Here is a 17,693-nt window from a genome sequence, read left to right on the forward strand (position 1 = left end):
ATTAAATAGCTTTATTGCTTTAGCGCATCTATTTAAATCTTTATTGCTTCATTCATTTTAAGCAGTACCTTTTGACCTCCCACCATGAAAGACAAGGTACTTCACACCCCACAATCCTTTATCCTTTTTTTAAAATAAATTTATTTATTTATTTATTTTCGGCTGCCGTTGGGCCTTCGTTGCTGCACGCGGGCTTTTTCTACTTGCGGTGAGTGGGGCTACTCTTCGTTGTGGTGCGTAGGCTTCTCATTGCGGTGGCTTGTTGTGGAGCATGGGCTTTAGGTGCACGGGCTTCAGTAGTTGTGGCACACAGGCTTCAGTAGTTGTGGCTTGCGGGCTCTAGAGCGCAGGCTTCAGTAGTTGTGGCGCATGGGCTTAGTTGCTCCGCGGCATGTGGGATCTTCCCGGACCAGGGCTCGAACCAGTGTCCCCTGAATTTGTAGGTGGATTCTTAACCACTGCGCCACCAGGGAAGCCCTCTTTTTCCTTTTTTAACCACTTTTATCACTAGACCATCATGGGGTCAAACACACTCTGTTCTCTGTCTAGAATCGAAACTTCCATGATTCGTCTATTGATTTCAGGTTCAAAAACAAAATAGTGTTTATAATACTATGATTATGTAAATATTATTCTCTGCAGAAACAAACATTGCATCATTAACCCTGTGCCATTTGTAGGAGAAATGTATAAAAAAAGACCCAAACAAATCGTAACTTGGAAGGAAGAGTGAAGGAGGGGGGGAAACCCACTCTACTTGTATTTGACATTTTTTAATAACTTTTTTAGAAGTTCTGTTTTATATTGCTAATATAAATAGTATTTTTAATTGAAATATAGTTGATTTACAACATTATATTGGTTTCAGGTGTGTAACACAGTGATTCAATATTTTTGTAGATTGTACTCCATTTAAAGTTCTTACAAAACAATGGCTATATTTCCCTGTGTTGTGCAATATATCCTTGTTGATTATCTATTTTGTATGTAGTAGTTTGTATCTCTTAATCCCCTACCCCTATTTTGCCCCCCCCTTCCCTCTCCCCACTGGTAACCACTCATTTCTCTATATCTGTAAGTCTGTTTCTTTTTTTGTTATATACATTCATTTGTTTATTTTTTAGATTCCGCATATAAGTGATAACATACAGTATTTGTCTTTCTCTGTCTGACTTATTTCACTGAACATAATACTCTCTAGGTCATCCACATTGTTGCAAATGGCAGAATTTCATTCTTTTTTATGGCTGAGTAGTATTCCACTGTGTAAATATACCACGTCTTCTTTATCCATTCATCTGTTGATGGACAGTTAGGTTGCTTCCATATCTTGCCTATCGTAAATACTGCTGCTGTGAACATTGAGGTGCATGTATCTTTTTGTATTTGACATTTGCTATGGACATTTGGCCTCTCTTTCTTTTCCAGCAGATGATCCAGCTTCCGCTGCTGTTGGCTGCTGTGAATCCCTTTTCTCCCTGCCCTCGGGACTCTTGTGTCTTATTTGCTCCCACAGTGGTCCTCTGGGATTGCACCTCATCCTTAGATTTCACCCACCAATTGGATCCCAAGTTCTGTAATTTCTTGGATTCCTTCTGTGTTTTGCTGAAATAATTTTTTGAGTGATTCTGTTAGGAAGTGTCTATGGATGGGAAACTTTCTAAGCCCCTATCTTGATTGGATTTGTCAATTAATTTTTCCTGTGAGGCTAAAGGGCTTGTTCCATTGTCACCTAGTATCTGATGATGCCAATGTGCACCTAATGCCGGTATGATTGTCATTCATTAGAAAGTTGTCTGTTCTCTCTGTCAGAGACTTGAGAGTGCTTTCTTTACGCTTGTGTTCTGAAACGTTATGAGGTTTTAGATGATGGATGAAGTTCTGGCTATTTGACAGGCCTTTTCAGTCTGAAGGTTCATATCATCAGCTCTTGAAGTTTTTTCTTCTATTCTCTCATTCTGAAATGCTTCTTAAGTGGATGTGGCCCTTCTGTGTTAATCCTTACTGTTTATTAATTAATTTTTTATTGCTATTTTGCTATATTTTCTGTGCTTTCCATGACTTCTCGCTCTAGTGCTTCTGATTTTTTCTCCAATCAAAATTTTCACTTCCCTGAATTCTTGATCTCAGACTGCACATTTTTTGTGGCAGCCTTTCAGATCTCCCTGAAGTGTTATGTGAGCATTCTTTCGACTTGTCTACTCTTTCCAGAATCTTCCTCGTTGTTTCTGGGGTCACCTTTTTTGTCCTGCCCTTTGGTGATGCTGATTTTCTTTTTTTTTAAATTAATTAATTGATTTATTTTATTTTTGGCTGCGTTGGGTCTTCATTGCTGCGTGTGGGCTTTCTCTAATTGTGGCAAGCGGGGGCTACTTGCCACAATTGTGGGGGCCACACTTCGTTGCAGTGTGCAGGCTTCTTATTGCGGTGGAGCACGGGCTCTAGGCATGTGGGCTCCAGTAGTTGTGGCACGTGGGCTCAGTAGTTGTGGCTCGCGGACTCTAGAGCACAGGGTCAGTAGTTGTGGCGCATGGGCTTAGTTGCTCCGTGGCATGTGGGATCTTCCCGGACCAGGGTTTGAACCTGTGTCCCCTGCATTGACAGGTGTATTCTTAACCACTGCGCCACCAGGGAAGTCTCTGATGCTGATTTCCTTGAAGTCTCTGGCAATCCTTGTTTGACCATTGGCATTTCTGACATGTCTGAATGAAACGTGTCAAGAGTCAGGTTTCCTCTGAACACCAGCCTCCCCCCACCAAATGAGAGGAATGGCAGCAAACCTTCAGAGGGTGGGCCATGTTGATGAGCAAGATTCATTTTAAGGTTCAAGACTGGAAAGGGGTGAACACGTTGCCCTCATGCAAATGCCAGAGGAGGAAGGTCTCACCCCGGGGCACCCGCACCAACCCTCAGGCACGTCGCTCCTTTTAAAAGACCTTGTTCTCTGAGTGGGAGAGCCAGCTCACTGTTCCAAGTAAAAGGCTTTAATGAGTCCCTCCAGGTCCACCCCATCTTCATCCAGCTCTTCGTACCAGTCACCTCGGGGTGCTCTGTGGCATCCCACCACTCCTGTTTCCACCGTGGCCTTCCCTTGTCACACTTCCAGCCCTGCCTCACTCGGCTTAACTTCATCCATCAAGATGAGCAAAATAATTCTGCCTTCCAGAGATCTGCCAATTTTTTGGACTGACAGTGGTCTCCCTCTCCTCCATATTCAAAGCCTTTATGATTTTATTACATTTTGTTCCTCTATACCATGATTTTAATGGCATTTTAGGAGAGAGAAGTATGTTCAGTTTTCCTTCTTGAAGTACTTCGTAGAGTTAACAGCATGTTATAAAGATTTCTGACATCATTAAAAGTTTAGGGAACGTCACTGATGCACAGCATACACTGATATGAATGTACTTTGCTTATCGATTTCTATACTTTTAGATTTTTGTCTTGTTTTCTTCTTTCTTCCTTTCTTTTCTTGTCTTTGTTTTTCCATTTTAAATACAATGCAAGACAATTTTTTGGTGCACAAATCTTTGACCATTTCTCCGGATAGATTTCAAACAATAGAGTTTTGGGATCAAAGGGTGAGAACCATTTTTTGAATGGATACCTAATTGCGAAGTTGTTTTCTCTAAGCTGTTGTTTTAACTGCTACAAAGTACTAGTCCCATTACAACCTCACTAGCATGTTAAAAACAAACAAAACCCTCCCACACTGAAAAAGCCGATAACAGCATACAAATTACATTTCTTGATTACTTATGAGCTCAACTACTGTTGTCATATGTTTTATTGTTGTCTTTCCAGTTTAGTGAATTGTCTGCTGTGTCCTTTTTGTACTCCCTGTTTGCCTCTCACTCTTATTTATAGTGTTTATCATGTTTAGAAGTTTACATTGTTATAATGGCAAGGCTCTCAATCTTTTCCTTTGTAATTTCTTTAGCTATATTTCAACTTTGAATGTCCTTTAACTATAAAAGATGAGTTAAATTTTTACATGTATTTCACTCTAGATTTTGATTATATGATGTTTTCTGGGTCTACTCCTTTTAAACAGTCTTGTGGTTTCCTTTATGTCTTACTGCATTAAGTAGAACTTGTAGAATAGTGTTACTTAACACTAGAAGTAATGGGCACTTTGTCTTTTTTCTGATTTTTAACAGCAATGTCTCTGCAGTGATTTTCAAAGTGGGGTGTGTAAGGTGTTCTTTTGGGGTGTAGGGAGAAAAGGGAAGAAGGAAGAAATTACACTTTACTAATATTCATTGTATAGAGTGACACTGACAGTCCTCAGTTGCCCATATGTGTGCTGGTCTGGTGTGACAGGTGTGATGTGTTCAAGAAGGTGGGCACCCTATAAAGTGAGGTATTGCTGTAGGACCTTCCTCATGCACTTGTTACCAGTTACTTGTGACACAAGTGCCTGGCTGGGGGATTTACAGGTAATATTAGTCAATTTTAACTAGACTAACACCCAGAAAATAAGCAAGATGCCTGCCAAGGAGCCCCAGCTTTTGGATCATACTGATAATGCAGGCCCAAGCAGACCACAAGACAATGGCCAAGTTGGCGTTTCCTGTGCTTCCCAAAGGAGATCTTCATCAGCCACTTCATGGGTTAAAATTGACAAGCCAGCAGATTGGGCAAAAACTTAAAAAACTTCTAAAAGACTACTTAAAATGTTGATCTATATTCACTTTCATGAAAAATGAAACCTGGTCTAATCTTTGAAATGAGATGGAAAATGACTCTCAATGCCTTTTGTACCCCAAGAAACTGTGCAGCTTATATCAGGGCAAAGGTCTTCAAAGAGTTGTCAAACAGAAAGCAGAGTCACACACTTTCTGTCATAAACAGGCAAATGGTCCACGTCTGTGATCTCTTCTGAGATGGCAGGATGTTGCCTGCTACACACACTGAAAGATGACATTTTAACAAAGATCGAGGAAATAACTGCTTTTTAAAAAAAATCTTTGTTGGAGTGTAATTGCTTTACACTGACGTGTTAGTTTCTGCTGTATAACCAAGTGAATCAGCTATACATATACATACATACCCATATCTCCTCCCTCTTGGGTCTCCCTCCCACCCCCCCATCCCACCCCTCTAGGTGGACACAGAGTACCGAGCTGATCTCCCTGTGCTATGCGGCTGCTTCCCACTAGCTATCTATTTGACATTTGGTAGTGTATATATGTCCATGCCACTCTCTCACTTCGTCCCAGCTTCCCCTTCCCCCTCCCCGTGTCCTCAAGGCCATTCTCTATGTCTGCGTCTTTATTCCTGTCCTGCCCCTAGGTTCTTCAGAACCTTTTTTTTTTTTTTTTTTTTTTTAAGATTCCACATATATGTGTTAGCATACGGTATTTGTTTTTCTCCTTCTGACTTACTTCACTCTGTATGACAGTCTCTAGGTCCATCCACCTTGCTACAAATAACTCAGTTTCATTTCTTTTTATGGCTGAGTAATATTCCATTGTATATATGTGCCACATCTTCTTTATCCATTCATCTGTCGATGGACATTTAGGTTGCTTCCATGTCCTGGCTATTGTAAATAGAGCTGCAATGAACATTGTGGTACATGACTCTTTGAATTATGGTTTCCTCAGGGTATATGCCCAGTAGTGGGATTGCTGGGTCATATGGTAGTTCTATTTTTAGTTTTTTGAGGAACCTCCATACTGTTCTCCATAGTGGCTGTATCAATTTACATTCCCACCAACAGCGCAAGAGGGTTCCCTTTTCTCCACACCCTCTCCAGCATTTATTGTTTGTAGATTTTTTGATGATGGCCATTCTGACCAGTGTGAGGTGATACCTCATTGTAGTTTTGATTTGCATTTCTCTAATGATTAGTGATGTTGAGCATCCTTTCTTGTGTTTGTTGGCAATCTGTATATCTTCTTTGGAGAAATGTCTATTTAGGTCTTCTCCCCATTTTTGGATTGGGTTGCTTATTTTTTTGATATTGAGCTGCATGAGCTGCTTGTATATTTTGGAGGTTAAACATGGAGGCTAAACAATACACTACTAAATAACCAAGAGATCACTGTAGAAATCAAAGAGGAAATAAAAAAATGCCTAGAAATAAATGACAATGAAAACATGACGACCCAAAACCTATGCGATGCAGCAAAAGCAGTTCTAAGAGGGAAGTTTATAGCAATACAATCCTACCTCAAGAAACAAGAAACATCTCAAATAAACAACCTAACCTTACACCTAAAGCAATTAGAGAAAGAAGAACAAAAAACCCCCAAAGTTAGCAGAAGGAAAGAAATCATAAAGATCAGACCAGAAATAAATGAAAAAGAAATGAAGGAAACAATAGCAAAGATCAATAAAACTAAATGCTGGTTCTTTGAGAAGATAAACAAAATTGGTAAACCATTAGCCGGGCTCATCAAGCAAAAAAGGGAGAACACTCAAATCAATAGAATTAGAAATGAAAAAGGAGAAGTAACAACTGACACTGCAGAAATACAAAGGATCATGAGAGATTAGTACAAGCAACTATATGCCAATAAAATGGACAAATTCTTAGTAAAGCACAACCTTCTGAGACTGAACCAGGAAGAAATAGAAAATATAAACAGACCAATCACAAGCACTGAAATTGAAACTGTGATTAAAAATCTTCCAACAAACAAAAGCCCAGGACCAGATGGCTTCACAGGCAAATTCTATCAAACGTTTAGAGAAGAGCTAACACCTATCCTTCTCAAACTCTTCCAAAATATAGCAGAGGGAGGAACACTCCCAAACTCATTCTACGAGGCCACCATCACCCTGATACCAAAACCAGACAAAGATGTCACAAAGAAAGAAAACTACAGGCCAATATCACTGATGCACATAGATGCAAAAATCCTCGACAAAATACTAGCAAACAGAATCCAACAGCACCCTAAAAAGATCATACACCATGATCAAGTGGGGTTTATCCCAGCAGTCCAAGGATTCTTCAATATACGCAAATCAATCAATGTGATACACCATATTAACAAACTGAAGGGTAAAAACCATATGATCATCTCAATAGATGCAGAAAAAGGTTTTGACAAAATTCAACACCCATTTATGATAAAAACCCTTCAGAAAGTAGACATAGAGGGAACTTACCTCAACATAATAAAGGCCATATATGACACACCCACAGCCAACATTGTTCTCAATGGTGAAAAACTGAAAGCATTTCCTCTAAGATCAGGAGCAAGACAAGGTTGCCCACTCTCACCACTATTATTCAACATAGTTTTGGAATTTTTAGCCACAGCAATCAGAGAAGAAAAAGAAATAAAAGGAATCCAAATCAGAAAAGAAGAAGTAAAACTGTCACTGTTTGCAGATGACATGATACTATACATAGATAATCCTGAGGATGCTACCAGAAAACTACTAGAGCTAATCAATGAATCTGGGAAAGTAGCAGGATACAAAATTAATGCACAGAAATCTCTTGCATTCCTATACACTAATGATGAAAAATCTGAAAGAGAAATTAAGGAAACACTCCTATTTACCGTTACAACAAAAAGAATAAAATACTTAGGAATAAACCTGCCTAAGGAGACAAAAGACCTGTATGCAGAAAACTATAAGACACGGATGAAGGAAATTAAAGATGTGACAAACAGATGGAGAGATATACCATGTTCTTGGATTGGAAGAATCAACATTGTGAAAATGACTATACTACCCAAAGCAATCTACAGATTCAATGCAATCCTTATCAAACTACCAATGGCATTTTTCACAGAACTAGAACAAAAAATTTCACAATTTGTATGGAAACACAAAAGACCCTGAATAACCAAAGCAATCTTGAGAAAGAATAATGGAACTGGAGGAATCAGGCTCCCTGACTTCAGAAATAACTGCTTTTTAGGGGAAACTCATGCTCAAAACTCAAAAACAGTTTTGAGAATGGATGGTTTTGGAAATCTTTCTACCATTGTGTGATTTTGTTGCTAAAAAACTGTTGTGAGTGTGCTATCTACGAACTCAAATCTGTGAAGTTGAAAAATCTGGGGGCTTCCCTCTTGGCACAGTGGTTAAGAATCTGTCTGCCAATGCAAGGGACATGGGTTCGAGCCCTGCCCCGGGAAGATCCCACATGCCGGGGAGCAACTAAGCCTGTGAGCCACAACTACTGAGCCTGTGCTCAAGAGCCACAGCTACTGAAGCCTGCGCGCCCAGAGTCCGTGTTCCACAACAAGAGAAGCCACCCAATGAGAAGCCCGCGCACTGCAAGGAAGAGTAGCCCCAGCTCACCACAACTAGAGAAAGCCGGCACACAGCAAGGAAGACCCAACACAGCCAAAAATAAAAACAAACAAATAAATTAATTTAAAAAAAAATCTGGAAACAATTTTGTTAACTTCTTAAGAATCTTCCAAATGAAGAAATCGATTTTTTTTTGTTGTTAAAAATATGAAAGTACAACCGCTTTGAATCAGTTTGCAAAATCACCTGTTGACATTCAGGAAGATGAAACTTTACCAGCAAAATATCAGCAAAAATCTTGACATGCTTGTGGGATGGATTGAAGAATGAATATTGTGATTTAGTAAACACTGCCAATGACATTTTTCTTCCATTTGGATCTGTAAATTTTTTTGAGGTGTATTTTTGGTTATGGCAGATGTTTTAATCAAGTATGGAAATACACCCAACCTAAAACCAGATCTTCAAATCACTGTATAACAAAATGTTATGTCAAGATTTTCAGTAAGCATGAATAATAGTAAATCACACTGCTTTCAATAAAAATCCAATTTCTGTATTTTGAGAAAAAAAGCATTCATTTAAGCAGTGTTTTAAATTTATTAGTCTAGAGTTGCACATAGAATTCTCATATTTCATACTGTTGTCTATTTGTGCTTTCCCTGTTTGTTTTAATAAAGTTGTCAGAGATTTGTCTGGTTTATTGCTTTTGTGTCAGAGAACCAGCTCTTTTAATTTATCTGTTTTCTAATTCATCTCTCTCTCATTATTTCGTTTTTTCTGTTTTCTTAATTTATTTTGTTCTTTTTCTAAAACGTTCATGTTGAAGACTTTTATTTATTTATTTATTTATTTTTGGCTGTGTTGGGTCATTGTTGCTGCGAACAGGCTTTCTCTAATTGCAGCGAGCGGGGGCTACTCTTTGTTGCGGTGCGCGGGCTTCTCATTGCAGTGGCTTCTCTTGTTGCAGAGCTCGGGCTCTAGGTGCGTGGGCTTCAGTAGTTGTGGCTCATGGGCTCCAGAGTGCAGGCTCAGTAGTTATGGCACCCTGGCTTAGTTGCTCCGCTGCATGTGGGATATTCCTGGACCAGGGCTCGAACCCCTGTCCCCTGCATTGGCAGGTGGATTCTTAACCATTGAGCCACCAGGGAAGCCCTTGAAGACTTATTTAGTGTTTATATTTTTCTTAAAAACAGTAAGTGCATTTAAAGACCTCACAGCTTATCTGAATAATACTTTGCTATACCTCATATGCTTTTTAATAAGAACTATTTCCCTTTTTAAATTTTTAATAGAGCCTATAATTTAAATTTTAATTTAAACTTTGATCTAGGAGTATATTAAAAATTTCAATTTTAATGAATAAGTTCTAGAGATCGAAGGTACAGCATGGTGACTATAGCTAATAATACTGTATCATATACTTGAAACTTGCTAAGAGAGTAGGTCTTAAATGTTCTCACCACAAAAAAGAGAAAGGGTAATTATGGGACATGTTGGAGGTGTTAGGGAAAGCTGTGGTGGTCATCCTTTTGCAACATATAAGGCTATCAACATCTTGTACGGCTTAGACTTACACAATGTTGTATGTCAGTTGTATCTCAACAAAGTTAGAAAAAAATGTCTTAGCATTTAAAAATATTGAATTTTATTATTGTTTCTGTTTATATTCAACTGTCCCAGACCTGCTTTTGAAGACCTTTACTGAAGTTTGCTTTGTGGTCTTATATTTGATAAATTTTTGTAAATGTTCCACAGATATCTGAAAAGTGATCTCTGGGTGGGGTGTGGGGACACACACACCCACTCATATACAGAGACACATCAAATCGGCCTTCATAGAAATATGTCTACATCATTCATATCCTCTTTGTTTTTGTTTTTTGCCCAGGTAATTTGCCAAAGGCTTAGAGGGTGTCTTTAAAATCTTCACCAGTTTTTAAAATCAAAAATATATTTAAGTTATTTTTGCTTTATAATGATATGTATATGATGCGTAGAGGTTTGTGACTAATATATATATATATATTTGGGATTTTCCTCTTTTTAAACATACCTTCACTATACTTTAAGTGCTTTTTATTTTAAATTGCTTTTCAGTTAGAACTTTCTTTTCTTTGACCTTTGCCTTTAAGTCTTTTCGCATAATTTAATTTGTAAACTTCTCTACTCATTTTACTTTAAATGACCTTTAAAGGCAGTAGCGGGTAGTGATTGTGTCTCTGTTGTGTCTGCTTGCTGTTATGAAGGGAGCTGCGTTTCATCTTGTTCCTCTGTGGGTAACCTGTATTTTCTAACCTGGATGCTCAGAAGACATTTCCTTGTCTTTGAAATTCAGAAGTGTCACAAGGATATCTAGTTCTGTCAGCATGGTCACTAAGCTAACGTGGATTATTTTCCTGCAACAAATGAAGAGATGCTGGATAAACATATAACAAAAAAGTTAACTCGGTAGCTCAGCCAGTCCTTTGCCTGCTTGCTTACAAATTTATCCTTCTCTCTCCCCCTGCTCCACTCTGTATAGTAGGGTCTGTCCAAGCAAACTGCATTTCCAGATTCCCTGGCCAAAGGGAGGCACCAACAGGAGGTGAGAAGGTGAGGACAGAGAGGGGGGCTCCCCACCCCTACCTGCCTTTGACCGATGTCTCCATGGTGCCTCTCTCTCTTAAGCGTTCCTGCCCTGCATCTTGGCAGAGCAGAGCTTTTCCCTGCATTGTCCCAGATCCTATTGGGCGACCCCTACCATGGTTCTAGCGTCTCTGGGCACCCCACCTTTGAGGTCCTGGTCATACTGCCATCGCCATATGTCCCTCCAGAGTAGGGGTAGGAGCAACTTTCTGCTATTGCTAATCTCTGCTAACTAGCCTCTCGGCAGGGGATTGGGGGGGTGCTTTTCAGCCCTTCTGCCCCCTTGGTAGGTAGCTCACTGTTGCACATCTTTTTATTGAACTAGCTGACATAGGCTCTGTTTTCCTGACTACACTTTTCCTGTTTTACACATTAAAACAACTTAGTGTGAAAGAAAGGAAGGGGAAACTCAGATCCCAGAGAGGAAAGCGTAGGGTTGGATGCTGCTTCAGGGTAGGGAAACCCCCAAAGGCTCTGGTAGTTGGGAGTCTTAATGTTCATGCCGGGAGGAAAGGTGTGGTCTTGGGTCCACCGCAGGCAGGAAGCAGGAACTCAGACCCTGGTTTGGCTGCCCGTCCCGTGAGAGGGGACTAGACTCAGTCTGCCCACGGCTTAGCAAAGTGGTTGAGATGCTTATGTCTACCAGGAGCTATGGCTGCCAAAGGTAAAGGCCCCCGTGACAAATGAGAACTCGAAACCTGTGCCTCGGGGATGTGCAGTCCATATCTACACTACCCATGTGGTGCAGGCCTTCCAGGCCAAGAATGAATGGACAAACTGGTCCCCAACTGGTGCAGCCTATGGCACCTGTGCCTCGGGCACAGATCTCTGCGCATGTGAAGCTCCAAAGGGAAAATCAACACCTGCTGAAGATGGCCCTGCCCACAAAGAGTGAAACCACACCTGGAAACTGTTTACTGCTAGAGAAATCAGAGAAGTACCACAAAGAAGATTAGTGCCTTAAGAAACTGAGATAATAGAATGAGATTCTGAAAGAAAATATGCAAAGGTCAGAGAATAAAAATTATAAGGAAAGATTTATACTCAGTGATAAATGAAAGATGGATTTATAAAAGAAACTAAACTGCTGGCAATGGAAAACATCATCATTTAGATGAAAACTGAGCAGACAGGTTAGACTGTAAGTTAAGTTACAACTGAAAAAAGAATTTGTGAATGTAAAAATAATTTTGAGGAAATTGCTTACAAGATACACAGATAAAAATATGAAAATTTTAAACAAGTTTAAAGGGGGGGTGGGATGAATTGGGAGAGTGGGATTGACATACATACGCTACTGATACTATGTATAAAATAGATAACTAATGAGAACCTATTATATAGCTCAGGGAACTCTACGCAGTGCTCTGTGGTGACCTAAGTGGGAAGGAAATCTGAAAAAGAGGGGACGTAAGTATACGTACAACTGATTCACTCTGCTGCACAGGAGAAACTAACACAACATTGTAAAGCAGCTATACTCCAATAAAAATTAGTTTAAAAAAAGTTTAAGAAACTTGGAAAATACAATAATATATCAGTTAAAGTTTAGTTCAAGGACCAGTAACCACACAGCATATTTTAAGAAGAAAGGGATTTAATACAGAGAATTTGATGCTTACAAAATTGTTGAAGGGCTGAAGGACTGGATTTTGGATGGCTCTCCAGAATGACTCCCGGAATAATTCAGATTGACCCTCCAGGAGATTTACTACCACTGAGACTGCCACTGGAATCTGCTTGCTGTTCCTAAAACTTCCTCTGGACCCCCCAAAAGCTGGAAAATGGACTTGAAGTTGATCCGAGGATTCAGAAGCCATTGCTCTTCTGCCATCACCTTGACTACTTCTTCACAGCCAAGAAACTGGAGAGTGGACAGTGGAACACTGTTGCAGGAAAACATCGTGTTTCCATGACTTTTCTTGCCTGTAGAAACAACTGGAAGTGGTCAGGAAAAAGACCTTCATCCAGTGGCATGCTGGAGCCAGCTCATACCAGTGTATGAAAGACACTTGTTGGGGCTTCCCTGGTGGTGTAGTGGTTAGGAATCCGCCTGCCAATGCAGAGGACACGGGTTCAAGCCCTGGTCCGGGAAGATCCCACATGCCGCGGAGCAACTAAGCCCATGCGCCACAACCACTGACCCTGCGCTCTAGAGCCCACGAGCCACAACTACTGAGCCCGCGTGCCACAACTACCGAAGCCCGTGTGCCTAGAGCCCATGCTCTGCAACCAGAGAAGCCACGATAATGAGAAGCCCATGCACCACAATGAAGAGTAGCCCCCACTTGCTGCAACTAAAGGAAGCCCACGCACAGCAACAAGACCCAACACGGCCATAAATAAATAAATAACTTAATTAATTAAAAGCAGGGGAAAAAAAGACACGTTAAATTTTCAGGAATTTTACGAGCCAGTTATTAAACATAGCCATTCTTAAATGCATGATAAATGAAATATAAACTTAAATTCTCAGATGACGTATAAACTTACAGTGAAATAAATTATATTACATCACAAAGGTAATAAATACTAAAAACTCTTCACTTCCTAATTATTTGACTACACTTTATTATTATCCATGATTTTGTGGTTAATTTTGTCTATAACATGTATATGGTGAAAATACTGTATAATGGTGTGCTGGTATACTACTTCACATCTCTTCCCAATTCCATGTTCACTGATATCACCTTGTTGGCTCGGAATTGGCCATTGTGGGAGTATTTCTACCATGGATAGGGGTAAATGCTACAGATCAAGATGTTTTTTGAGACCCAGCACACCATACCATTGTATTCATCTCTCTTCTACATTCTGAACTTGTGCATGTGCTTTCTAATTTTGGAACTAATTCTCATACAGAGCTCTAGTAGCACTGGAGTCTGGAAAACAAAGTTATTAGCTTTTCAGCTTTTTTAATCTGATGGGGTATGAATGAATGTTGGATGAACCAGTCAAGAGTATTGAGCTTGAATGAAGAGGTCCAACATACATCTAATACATCTCTTTATGAAAGAGAGAATATCAAGTTGGGGAGAGAGCCTATATTTGAAATTATAGACTTAGAATGGTCCAGAATGAGTATTAACAGGTGAACAAGTAGATTTCTCATCAGCAACAAAATATCCTCCAAGTACTAAGTAAATAATTTGTAATTCTTTACCAAGTTGAACTATAATTCAAATGAGATTGAAATGAAGACTTTTTTTTAAGGACAAAAAGCTTTCCATTTATAATTCCTTAATGAAAGAATTACTACATTCCCTTCATTAAGAAGGGAATTGAACCCAGAAGAGTGCAACAATGAGCAGAGAAATTAGTAAACTTGTAGAAAAGTCTAAGTAAGCATTGGTTGTAACATGCACCAATAACAACTACAAAATGACTAATATTGAGGGGTTTAAAAGTAAGGTTGAACTGAAATATTAGAAAACAATAGCATGGAAGAACAAAGCAATCCCAAAATGATAAACAACCCAGTAGATAAAGGTAAAAAGCAAATTGTAGGAGAGGAAATGAGAATGGCCAAAAAACATACAACAAGATGCCTAAACTAGCAATCAAGGAAATCCAGTTAAAAATGAAACAGTCTGATCATACCCCTTGTCAGCAAGGCTATGGGGGAAATAGACATGCCGATAGGCTAGTGGTGGGCCTGTAAGTTGCTACAACCATGATGATGATTTTAAAAGGTGTTTACAAATTCTTTGATACTCCATCTTTCAAAAGGTGGAGCCTAATTTCTCTCTCCATGAGTGTAGGCTTTCCTTAGCATCTTGCTTTTAATGAACAGAATGTGTCAAAAATGACGGTATGATTTCCGAGACCACATCATAAAAGGCCCCTCATTCTGTGTCTTGGGTCACCTGCTAGGGGAAGCCAGCTGTCATGTCATAAGAACACCTGAGCAGCCCTCTGGAGAGTCCCCTGAGGATGTTGTGAACAGCCATGAGTACACCATCTTGGAAGTGGATCTTCCAGCTGCAGTCACACCTTCTGACGGTGGTAGCCCTGATCAGTGTCTTGACTGCAACCTTATGAGAACTCTGGAGCCAGAACCACCCAGCAGAGCAATTCCTGATTCCTGACCCACAGAACCTGTGAAATAATAAATATTTGCTGTTTTAAGCCACTAAGTTTAAGGGTAGTTTGTTATGTAGTGACAGACAACTAACCCAACCACTTTGGAGAGCACTTTGGAGAGCACTTTGGAAAAATTCTGTAATATTTTATCTAGGTATGTAGGCTAGAGAAATTCCCCTAAATTTATGCAAAGAGACACACGAAGATGTTCTTTGCGGAATACCTTTCTTTCAATTGGATAGTGGGTAAATGAATTGCAATATGCTTTTACCATGGAAAACTATGGCACAGTTAAAAGTAAATTACGTATATGGATTTGGGTAAGTCCCTAAACTCTAATATAGATTGAAATGTGCAAATTGCAAAAGCATATGTACAGTGTGATATTATTTATGTAAATTGAAAGATATATATAGTGATACTATAATATATTCTATATAGTTACACCCAAACGTAGGAAAATTTAAAATCATGGACCGGAAGGATACACTCCACCTCCAGAATAGTGTTGTCACAGCTGAGTGAAGGAGGTGGAGGAATAGCATAGATGGGCAGGGCTTCGATGTAAGATATTTCTTTGAAAAAAATCTAAAGCAAATGAGGAAAAATATTAGCCCATGTTCAATCTGGGTGGTGGGTCCATGGGTGAATTATATTATTCGCTGAATTTGCCGTTTGTTTGAAATACTCTTTGTTGCCAGTAATGTAGATTTTCATTCCACTACTGTTTTTGGATTTCTCCTTTGCTTTGCAAAGACCAGCACCTTTTCCAAATCAGCTTGCCTCTCAGCAAGCTGTCTTTGCTTTCTGACTTGATATCTCCTCACTGTATGCTGAGATTTCCTTATGAATTTGCATTCTTATTTCATTCTTACTTCATAGACACCCTGGTGTCTTACTTATTTTTAAGGATGTAACCAGAAGCTTTGTAAAACTGTCTTCTTTCTTGTATCATATTATTGTTGACAATCTGTTTTTGGCTCTACTTCTTCTTGAAAGTGCTTCTTCCTCTGATGATGCAGAATTTTTATTTAGACCCTCATGTTGGTGTTTTCTGCTTACTCATTCCTGTCAAATTTGAGCTGTATCCAAACCCTCCTTGCCAATTGGCCTGCCCCTGCAGGATCTTTACAAGAGAACACAATTGTTTTATAAGTGCTTAGCCCAACGCTCAGCTGGTATCCATCTAGTGCCTCTTTGCTGGAGTAAATAGGGATCTTCTTGTCCCTATAATTTAACTCTTGGACTCTGAGGAGGAGACATACATTTCTGGGGTTTCTGAGATCTTCTGCAGTTCTTCCTTAATCAAAAGCAGTACATGAAAAACAATAAACCCCACAGGTCATTGTTCATACTGACACTCATGCCCATAACGAATTTCACATCTTCACGTGCAGGGCCCATGCCTCAGACCCTTTTATTCCTAGCCGTGTTGCAGACTGGGAGGGATGATCCCTGGGTAGTTAGAGGAAGGGGATTGTTGATTCACAGTGGTGCTAAGGGCAGTGGGGATTTGACCCTGGCTGCTTTGAAAAAGCAATTCCAACAGAGTCCGAAGGGTGATTGTCTGATGTCATGGTTGGTCATCCTAGAGTCCCAGAAATAGAAGGGAATTTGGGTAGATAAAAATCTCCTCTTATTCCTTTACTATCTGACTCTATTATTTAGTCTGCATTCAAAGTGTGGGTATGCCACTGATTATTTTCCATTTTAATCCTAACTGTGCCGACTTAATGGAAGCTTCTTCCACACCCTGGCATTGGTGCTGTTGAGAATATGATTATTTTTGTGTGCCTTCATGGATATTTTTAGGGGAATTTGGCAAAGGCTCTATCACGGTTGGGTAGGCTCTTTAACGTCTAGAATGCAGGGCCAACGTTGCCCCATGTAGTCTGCTAAATGGAGGACAGAAACCCCAGCAGTGGATTCCAGGCACTCAGAACATGGCCCAAACTTCAGCTGACATCTTGTACCTCCTTTCTTATTTTGTTTTGTTTTTTTTTTTAGAAATCCACGTTCTTTTATTTTTATTTATTTATTTTTATTTATGACTGTGTTGAGTCCTCGTTTCCACGCGAGGGCCCTCTCCAGCTGTGGCAAGCGGGGACCACTCTTCATCGCGGTGCGCGGGCCTCTCACCATCGTGGCCTCTCTTGTTGCGGAGCACAGGCTCCAGACGCGCAGGCTCAGTAATTGTGGCTCACGGGCCCAGTCGCTCCTTGGCACGTGGGATCTTCCCAGACCAGGGCTCGAACCCGTGTCCCCTGCATTGGCAGGCAGATTCTCAACCACTGCGCCACCAGGGAAGCCCCTTATTTTGTTTTTTTAATTTAAAACAAAGGATATTATGGGGTTTTATTTCCATATATATTTCAAATGTTTATGACATTTAAATGCTTCAAATATTACTTTTTAATACTAGACTTTTCAATGTGGTATAATAATTCTGTTTGAATAACACATTGTATATAGAGTATTTTTTTGGATTAAAAAATTTTTTTATTTCTTTAACTATGGTTGATTTATAATATTGTGTTAGTTTCAGGTATACAGCTTCAGATTCTTTTCCATTTTAGGTTATTACAAGACACTGAATATAGTTCCACGTGCTACATAGTGAATCCTAGTTATTTATCTATTTTATATATAGTAGTGTGTACCTATTAATCCTATACTCCTAATTTATCCCTCCCCATCCCCTTTCCCCTTTGATAACCATAAGTTCGTTTTCTATGTCTGCTGTACCTCCTTTC

At 39.7% G+C, this 17,693-nt stretch overlaps 1 protein-coding gene across 11 annotated transcripts in view; it reads left to right on the forward strand.

Moving 5' to 3' along the window:
* The window catches only part of CALN1 (calneuron 1), a 471,992-nt gene that overhangs the window by 114,050 nt on the left and 340,249 nt on the right, over positions 1-17,693 (forward strand). The gene's annotated exons all lie outside the window — the stretch shown is intronic.

Source organism: Balaenoptera musculus, chromosome 15 (genome assembly GCF_009873245.2).
Source record: "Balaenoptera musculus isolate JJ_BM4_2016_0621 chromosome 15, mBalMus1.pri.v3, whole genome shotgun sequence".
NCBI lineage: Eukaryota > Metazoa > Chordata > Mammalia > Artiodactyla > Balaenopteridae > Balaenoptera > Balaenoptera musculus.